The sequence below is a fragment of the Zea mays genome, chromosome 5, assembly GCF_902167145.1.
Source record: "Zea mays cultivar B73 chromosome 5, Zm-B73-REFERENCE-NAM-5.0, whole genome shotgun sequence".
Classification (NCBI taxonomy): Eukaryota; Viridiplantae; Streptophyta; class Magnoliopsida; order Poales; family Poaceae; genus Zea; species Zea mays.
Window position 1 is genome coordinate 98365526 of NC_050100.1, and position 10692 is coordinate 98376217.

A 10692-nucleotide genomic window follows, 5' to 3' on the forward strand; every position below is an offset into this window, starting at 1 on the left:
TGACAGGCGCCCACGTCCCACGCACCCGCGCTCTCACTTGCTACTTCTAATCTCGGTTGTTGATCCGAGATCCAACGACCGAGGAGACCCGATACCCTTTCAGTTTTGCATTTTTGTAAAAAGAACCCTCGGATCCCTAGTAATAGAACCCACCGTCCCTAGTTATTGCAATCATGCCCCTAGTTTATTACAGAGAGAACATTGGGTTCTTCTTAATTAGAAAAGTGGGTTTAAATTTAGGGTTTTGAATTCCAAAACTTGTGAATTTCATATCTTTTGCTTATGAACTCCAAATTAGATGGTTCAAATTGCAAAATGGTCATAATGTTATTCTCTATCTATTTAAATTATATTCATCCACTGGTTGCATGTATTAATTTTGTGGCTAGACTCTAGGTTAATTTAAAGTGATAGAATATCTATTAAAGGGAGAATAAAAGTGAAACCCTAAAGAATAGTCAAGTGATTAACTTTGTGGAATTGATCTCATTTAATATATGATCCCATCTCTGTAGTAAATTTAATTATGTAAGTAATTTATTAAAATAGACCTAGTTAATATAGAGATAAACTTAGTTAGAGAACCTAGAGTTCACTTATATATCTGTACTTTTGTACTGAACCTGTGTTTGATCTACTGCATATGTTTGGTGTAATGTTCCTTTTCTTTTGTCAATCCCCAAGTGTGTTGAATGAATGATTACTTTGCATAGACAACAAGCAGTCCATGGTTCCCGAGTGTCTTGCAGGAGACATCCCTGAGCAGCACCCTGGTGAAGGCAAGTGTCCTCTGACCCATTATGTCCTATTTATTTTATAATTCACTGTCCCGCATACCATGATCAACCTAAGGATCGACTAGTATTCTATTTTCCTGTCCTTGTTTACCCCTTTGGGAATTGGCTATTATGATTAGTATTATGCTACTACTTTAATCAATTAACATGATGAGAATATTTATGATACGATGATGTTATTCTGGTATTGATGATGAACTTGTGATACTCTAGGGGGCTCAGGCTGTTTCCCGATTACATCTTCTTAAGGACCTGTTCGTTGGATGACCACCAGGTAAAATAGTACAACCATGAGGGTGGAATGGGACACCCTTAGCTGATTAATTAGAGGAACTTGAGGTGTAGTCGGCTTCGTTGTCGTGCCGTCAACGGGGTCCGGGCATAGTACTTGCTCTACCGAGGCTGGGTGCCGAGGTTCTTTCGTGTTGCTTTTGTTAGCCACCCTTCCTATGGGGAGAGGTACTGTGTTTATCAAACTGGAGAAACCTAACGGGCGGCTATGACCTCTAGGAATCTTTGTAAATGCTATGTAGTGAATCCCTGGCCATTCACCTCAGTAGTGAAGATCGTGTCTATACAACCCAGGCTGGGAAGGGATCACGACTCGTGGGTAAAGTGTGCACACTCTGCAGAGTGTTAGAAACTGGTATATCAGCCGTGCTCGCGGTTATGAGCAGCCTTGGAGCTCCTTTGATTAGAGTAACTCTGGATACTTTTATGATGATGCTTAATGATGATGATTATAATTATGGCATTTTTGGTATTTCCTCTTGGAGGGAGTGGCATTTGGGTAAGAACTTGAGATTATTGAAAAAACTTGGCTTTCTACTAGTAATAAATACATGACCAACTAAAAGCAACTGCTTTAAGCTCAACTCCACATAAAGCTAGTCCACTTTAACCAAACGAGACATTTGCTGAGTACGTTGATGTGTACTCACCCTTGCTTTAAAATACCCAAACCCCAGGTTGTCCCCATTGCAATCAGTGCTCATCTGAAGACGAATGCAATGTGGAGGACTTTCAGAAGTTTTAGGACTTTGATGAGTTCTAGTTGTGTTTAGTGTCAAACCCCCAGTTAGCTGTCGGTGAAGGCCTTATCGTACTACGTTTCGTATTTGCATTTTGTTATGATTATGACTTTAGTTAATGACCCTGTGGATGTATTGGACATCTTGATGTAATAAAGTACTATTTCCGGTTTTATTTTGAGCAATGTGTGTTGATGTCCAATTATGTAATCGCTATGTACATGAGTTTCTGATCCTGGCACGTACTTGATTCGCATTTGGTTTGCCTTCTAAAACCGGGTGTGACATAAGTGGTATCAAAGCCTTGCTGACTGTAGGACCGCTAACCTAGACTAGAATGGTCGCTTTAAGGACTATAGACCCTTATTCTCACCTTAACCTTCGGTGTCACTTCAAAAGTTGGTCAACTCGACCAATTCTATGTTATACTACTACATATATACTCAACTTACAAATTTTGTATCTTACTTTTCTTTTGGTTTACTTGCTGGTCATATAGTTCTATTTTCACTCTTGTGCTTACGACATCTTTTGTAGATGGCCCATCTTAGATGCACTGCACATAAGTCGGTGATCCCTTTCCTGCCCTCCCGCCTTATGGAGCATCCACTGCGCCGCACGGTGACAGGACAATGGAGTCACTTGGAAAGACTGCACCGCCGCCTGCATGAGGAGTAGAAGCGTTGACGCTAGGAGCAAGAGCAGAAGGACTCTTCCCCCTTGCCTCAGCAGGAGGTGGAGTCTAGGAGGCAGCCCTCCTGTGTGCCTTAGCTAGCGGTGCCCCCTACACCACCATAGGGCACCCTGGTTGCTGGTGGAGACCTTGATCGAGACGACGACGATGGCAGTTCGAGCCACAGCATGGAGCCTTTGGAGGAGCAGGAGCCGGAAGGATGGATCGCCCGACCCATCATTCAAGAGGTCGCTCGCGGTTCTCATTTCCACGACGCTCTCGACACTTTGCTACATCGGGCCTTTGACCGACACACTTGGTCTATCGAGTACCACTGTGTAGTCTACACCCGGACCAGTGGGAGGCTACCTGCTTGGTGCGCCGTCCGAACGATGATCTCCATGGTGTAGAGGCCTACTCAGAGCATTATTCTATCACTAAGCGGGACACTGCCGAGGCAGCCATGCAGGATGCTGCACAATGTGCAGTTTCACAGTATTATTCGTTGTTCAGTGTCACACCCGGATTTAAGGGATAAAGCCGGGTGCGTCTCATATGTGCGCCAAGGAAGAACAACACATATAATCATAGAGTGCATAGAGATAAATGTCATAAATATCATAAATGTACTTATTACATAGAGGAAGTCTTACAAAATAAATGATAAATATAAAACGAACTAAATATTATTTCCCTGGCACCACAAAGCTGACTGGGAGACGCCACCTAGATCAAGTCGAACTCCTCGTTATGCGGCTCCTCTTCGACCACCTACTCTTCACCTATGGGGGGTTTATATATCGCAAGAGTGAGCTCACAAAAGATCATAGCCCAACAAGTTGTGGGGAATAATGTGCATGAACTCACCAAAGGTGGGAGTTCATGTGAAGTGTAACGCTGATCAACAAAATAAAGGTTGAAGATGAGCATTGCTTTTATAAGTTGGTCAAAATTTTATTAGCAGATACTAAGTGTAAGTAAATACCAAACCATAGTAATAATAAATAATCCCAATGCGATGCAAATGACAAATTGAATTTAATTCCATAAATTAATCATGTGAGGGTCCGAGCTTCTCATGACCGTGAGCATGGCTAGTATACCAGTTTTACACTCTGTAGAGGTTGCACATCTTTACCCATAAGTCATGTTACCCATCTACCAAGGGGTCATGAATCCCATACACCTCTACCAAGGAAGCGAGGTAGGGTAACACTACGAGGCCTTTACAAAGTTCCATTAGCTTCAGAAAACCCGCTACAATTTCTAGGAAGCTCCAATGCAGGGATCCCTCGTCTGACCACCATCGCAGCAAAATCAACCCAAGGAACTCCCTACACTGACCACTCCCCTACTGCCCTTGCCCTTTCGGGTAAGGTAGTCATCCACTAGCTTTCCTAAATAGTCAGCCAAGGGCGTCCCATACCACCCTTGTGGTAGCACTGTTTTCCTGGGTGGTCGCTCCATATTCCAATTAACATAATGATCTTAACATGAACAGTAAATAACAACTGATAATAATAGTGTGATCATGAATAATGTATCTCCATACCCAAAACCACATAAAGCAATAGCAAATACTACCCAAAAATTTCAGTGGTAATCAAGTTATAAAGATAGTCAAACTGGGGTAACCTATTGGGTCCCATTAAAATTAACCTATACAGATCATTATGATTAATAAGAACATGACTGGGTAAAAAGAAGTGATCAAGGGCACAACTTGCCTGCAATGAGCTCCTGCTCAGCAGTCTCCACCTGTTGAACCCCTCGATCCTCTATAGCTTGCTCGTCTACTCGCAACAATACAAACACACATGGTATAGCAAAAATTAACATCACACCAAACAATAGAACAAAATGCACGATATTATTCTACGCTGCATAACGAGATCATAAGAACAAGAATCACTAAATTCGAAGTTACAGTTATTAAGTTATGAATTTCTAAAGTTATTATGTACTTAGAATAGATTAATTCAAATGAACAATTTTTATTCAAGTTTCATGGCTAAACAGAGCTACTAATTGATAGACAAATATTATTACAAAATAAATGCTACTGGAATGGATCAATTTGGAGTTAAAATGAATTAAATAAGAATTTCCCAAGTTTTTGGAATTATTTTTTAGCTAAAAATCCATTTTCTAATTTCTTTTCCACTATTTTACTGCTCCCTAGATTGCGCACATTAATACATAATAGGTCAGGGAATAACTCGCAAAAACCCCACATACCCAATGGTGCTCCCGAGTGGATGGCAGGTTGATTTATGTAAAGTGCAGGGGTTCATTTGTAATACGCGCAAGCCGAAGAGGTATCGGTTACCTAGAGCCGCGAGATCGCCAACCAACAGTGCAGATTAAATGGACTCGTCATGAAACTACGGCCATAGGATTCCTAATGAATGGTCATGATTTTAAAATACCCAGATCAACCTATGCATGTTGGATCTTTATCAAACGGTGCTGGCTAACCCACCTAACCAGTATCCCTATGTTCTAATCGCGACCGCACACGAGCATATCAACGGCCCGCGGCTCTCCCTAATGACGCCGGTGGCGTCAGGACAGCGACGCCCTGCCCCACGGCGGCGCCAGGCTGGAGTTCGCCAATAGCACGCCTAGGGCACCAACACGTGATCCAAATGACCCTATGTGTATCCCTATCGACTACGAACCCGATAACGCCCCTTTCTTCACCGGATTCCAAACACAGAGCATTGCCCGCAGCACCCGGCGGCATCACGGCGTCCCCAAGACCGGCAACCACCACACTACATCCTAGCGCCACAATTCTTACACGTCTGAGCGAGAGTTAATGCGAGGATAATTGACTGATTACAAGGACGTTCTCGTACCTCGACGCCGAGCGCGGAAAACGACGATCCTCCTCCCAGTAGTACGCCGCCGAGACCACACCTCGCGGCTGGGCGCTCCTTCTCTCACACGACGTGTCTAGCCCTGGATCCACCTCTAGTTGGCGGATGGCGAGAGGGAGAATGGGGCCGAATTGGCTGGTCATCAACTCGGATCCCCGGAGAGCTCGGAGAAGGTTGTTGCGGTCGGTTGCGATGAGGCGGATCCGGCTGACAAGGTGGGGCCACACGTCAGTTAGGCGATGGCACAAGGAGTTGACCAGTGGGCCATGATTGTCGGCGCCAGGCAGCACCTGGGTTAGCCATGCCGAGGGAAAAGACCAGGTGGGCCGAATTGCGGGATGGCGGCCCATGCGCGGTATGTTTATTTTTTTTATATTTTACATTTTTTGTTTTCATTTTTTCTTTTTATTTTTAGGTTTCTTACTTATATTAAATACACAAATTCAAATACCAGTAGGAACAGAATATATTTATTTATATATTTATTTTCTCCGTTTTAAATAATATTTTCCTTCTCCTTTTCTAAATTCTAGATTGCAAACTAGGTCTTAAATCCAAGTTTGGACCTTAATGTATTCCTATAAATATGATTATGATTATTATTAAATGCACAAACAAATAAACTCCAACATGATGCATAGGTTATTTATGTGTCACTTATTAATTATTCAATTTTAAATATGGTTATTCATGTGTACTAATGAGTAGAGGGCAGAACATATAAGGAGATCAACTCTTTTATAAGCTTTATAACTTGGGTATTACAAATCCCACCCCCTTACAAAGAATCTCGTCCTCGAGATTTAGGAAGGACTAGGGAAAAGGTGGGGAAAATCTACGCGTAGCTCTTCTTCTCTTTCCCAAGTAGCCTCATCTTCTCTATGATGGCTCCATTGTACTTTGCACATTTTTATCACTTTACTTCTTGTGACACGAGTCAAAGTATCAAGAATCTTGATAGGATATTCAGTATAAGTCAGATCATCTTGAACACTAAGATCCTCCATTGGTAGCTGCTCTTTAGGTACCCTGAGACACTTCTTCAATTGCGATACATGGAAGACATCATGTACATCCGCAAGATGATCAGGTAGTTCCAGTTGATATGCAACCTCTCCCACTCGCTTTAGGATTAAGAAGGGTCCAATAAAGCGAGGGAACAACTTTCCTTTGACTTTAGATCTCCTCATGCCTTGGATTGGTGACACCTTCAAATATACATGATCACCCTCCTTAAACTCTAATAATCTTCTCCGGTTATCAGCATAACTTTTCTGCCTTGACTGCACAGTTCTCAAATTCTTCCTTATTTGTCGGACTTGTTCTTCTGCCTCTTGTATAATTTCTGGTCCAAAGAACTGTCTTTCCCCAGTTTGATCCCAATACAGTGGAGTCCTGCATTTTCTGCCATATAAATCCTCAAACGGTGACATCTTCAAACTGGCCTGGTTGCTATTATTGTAAGAGAACTCCGCATACGGTAAACTCTTATCCCAACTACCACCATGTTTAAGAGCACAAGCTCTCAACATATCCTCTAGTACTTGGTTGGTCCATTCGGTCTGCCCATCAGTTTGAGGATGGTAGGCCGAACTAAAATTCAATCTTGTATCCAAGCACTCGTGCAACTTCTGCCAATACCGAGACGTAAAATGTGATCCCCGGTCTGACACAATCTTCTTAGGCACACCATGTAAACATACTATCCGTGCCATGTACAACTCTACTAGTTTGGGTCCTGAATACGTGGTTTTCACTGGAATAAAGTGTGCTACTTTAGTTAGCCTGTCCACAATCACCCATATAGAGTCATACCCAGAAGATGTGCATGGTAGACCCACAATGAAGTCCATGCCAATCTCTTCCCATTTCCACTCAGGTATCTTAAGCGGGTGCAGTAAACTGGCAGGTCTTTGATGTTTCGCTTTCACCCTCTCGCAAACATCACATAATGCTACATGTGAAGCAACATCATTCTTTAGCCCATACCACCAATACTTCTGCTTCAAGTCCTGGTACATCTTGGTACTACCAGGGTGGATGGAATAAACTGAGTCATGTGCCTCACGAAGACTATCGATATCAGGAACACAAATCCGGTTCTTGAACCATATCGCGCCCTGCTCATCCTCCGTGAAATCTGGGCCTCTACCTTCATTTATCAGATCTTTCATCTCTAGAATTTTGGCATCACCGATCTGACCCTTTCATATTTCTTGCTCTAAGGTAGGTTCCAGTTCTATGGTAATTCCATCAGTATGACCAACTATTCCCAGATTGAGCCTCTCAAAATCTTCTGCTAACTCATCGGGTAACTGGGTGACAATAGCTGCATGGGCATGCTCCTTCTGACTCAAGCCATCCACAACCAGATTTGCCTTGCCCGAATGATAGTGAATTTCCAAGTCATAATCCTTGATGAGCTCCAACCATCGGTGTTGCCTAAGGTTGAGATCCTTCTGGGTGAAGATGTATTTTAAGCTCTTGTGATTGGTGTAGACTCGGCACTTGGTTCCCATAATATAGTGTCTCCAAATCTTGAGAGCATGCACAACGGCCGCCAGTTCTAAGTCATGAGTGGGGTAATTCAACTCATGTTTCCGCAACTGGCGAGACGCGTAGGCGATGACATGTCCTTCTTGCCTAAGCACACATCCCAGGCCTTGGCGACTTGCATCACAATATATATCAAAATTCTTCTGTAGATCTAGCATAATCAGCACTAGGGCTGCCATCAATTTAGACCTCAATTGGTTGAAACTCTCTTGACATTCCTCAGTCCACTTAAACTCCTTGGCCTTCTCTAACAATGAGGTCATAGTCTTTGCAATCTTGGAGAACCCTTCAATGAATTGCCGGTAATAGCCTGCGAGTCCCAGGAAATTCCGGACCTCCGAGACTGTACTTGGTATCTTCCAATCAACTATTGCTGTTACTTTAGCCAGATCCACAGAAATTCCTCCTTTGGAGATAATATGCCCGAGAAAATGTACTTCATCAAGCCAGAAATCACAATTGGTAAATTTGGCTTAAAGTTGATTATCCCTTAACTTCTGTAGCACCATCCGCAAATGCTCCTCATGCTCACTATCATTCTTGGAATAAATAAGAATGTCATCGATGAATACCACGACTAATTTATCGAGATACTCCATGAACACCTTATTCATCAGATTCATAAAATAGGCTGATGCATTGGTTAAGCCAAATGACATGACTATGAATTCATATAGACCATATCGGGTAGAGAAAGTCGTCTTGGGAATATCAGATGGCCTAATCTTCATTTGATGGTAGCCTGACCTGAGGTCAATCTTAGAAAATACCCTAGCACCTCTCATCTGATCAAATAAGTCATCAATACGAGGTAACATGTACTTGTTCTTAATGGTGACATCATTAAGTGATCTATAGTCCACAAACATCCGTTGCGAACCATCATTCTTCTGTAAAAACAGTACCGGTGCTTCCCAAGGTGAGGAACTCGGACGAATGTACCCTACCTCCTGCAACTTCGTTAATTGTGTCTTAAGTTCTTTTAACTCCTCTACGGACCTCTTGTATGGCTGTTTAGAAATAGGAGCAGTCCCAGGTAAGAGATCAATGACAAACTCATCTTCCCTCTCTGGAGGCATCCCTGGTAACTCCTTCAGAAAGACATCTAGAAAATCCCTAACCACATGGATGTTGTCACCAACAAACTTCCCATCTAATAAGAATACTGCACGTCTGGTAGAGGTAGTTACTATAATTTCAACTTCAATTTTTCTCCTTTAGGGCTGGTGAGTTCTAAAGTACCCCTACCACACTGTATAATGACCATTGCCTTTCTTAACCATGACATACCAAGGATCAGATCTATATTGTTTTCCTCTAATATTATAGGGGTAGCCCAGAATTCTCTTCCCATAATTGCCAATGTCAATCTATGTGTCATATAATTTGCCTCAACAGGCCCTTTAGGTGTAATTACTACCATTGGTGTTTTCATATTTTTTAGTGTTAACTCATTTGTGTTGGCATATCGAGCAGACATAAATGAATGTGTAGCACCAGAATCAAATAATATTGTTGCAGAAATTGCATTAATATAAAACATACCAAGTGCGATGTCAGCTTTTTCAGCAGTAGCCTCAGCAATGACTTGATTAACCCTGGCAATAGAAAATCCCTTGCCAGGAGTCTGTTGCTTGTTCTGAGCTGGTGCACTGGAATTCGTCACCGGACAAGCATTAGCATAGTGCCCATCTAACAGCACTTGAAGCATGTAGGGCCGGTCTTCTATCCTATAGGCCTCACAGGGGTGCTAGTGGGGGCAGCCTGACGAGTGTGGGGTTTCTGTGGAGTCCCCTGTGGAGCGTACTGAGCTGGGCGTGGTCGTCCTCCCGGACGAGCTGGTGTACCCTGGGGCGGCACGTAGCGAGGGCGAATACTGTTGCTACCCTGCCCTTGGGCAATGGCCTTCCTCTTCAAATCTCCTAGTTGAACACGCTTGTTTTCAATAGCTAGAGCTTTATCAAGGAGCCTCTGAAATGATGGAAATGTGTGAGCAACTAGTGCATACTGTAGCAGCCCATTGAGTCCTTCTGTGAAGTGCTCTTGCTTTTTTTAATCATTCGCCACCTCATCGGGAGCATATCTTAATAGCTAGATGAATTTGTCACAATACTCGTTGACAGACATGTTGCCTTGCTTTAATGACAGAAACTTCTTCTTTTTAATCTTCATCAACCCAATAGGAATGTGGTAGTTTTTGAATTGAGTTCTGAATTCCGCCCTAGTAATAGTGTTAGCAGCGTCATGGGCAGCAACATATGAATCCCACCAGTCAACAGCAGAACCAGTCAGACGACCAGAAGCATAGAGAACCTTCTCCCGGTCGGAGCATTGGACAATGTTTAGCAGCTTCTTTCCTGACTTCAACCAATCATCAGCATGTAGTGGATCTGGTGAGCTAGCGAAGGTAGGCGGCTTGTGGCTCAAAAATTTCTGGTGCTTGTCCCGGGGTGGAAGTGGTGGTGGTGGTGGCAGTGGTGCTTGCTGCTGCTGCACCCTCCTCTCCTGGCGCATCTCCTCTCTCTCTTGGCACATCTCTTGGTGTTCCTACCGCATCTGCGCGTGCATATCTGCCATAGTATCAGCCATCTGTTGCATTATCCGCATCTGGACTGCAAAAGTTGGGTCAGTTTAGGCTGGTGGAGGATTTGGAGGATTCATCTCTTCTTCTTGTTGTTGTGGTTGTCTAAATATCCTCCAACTGTGTCGATTGGGGGGTAGATCAATTCCACCACCCTTCCTGGTATTGACCA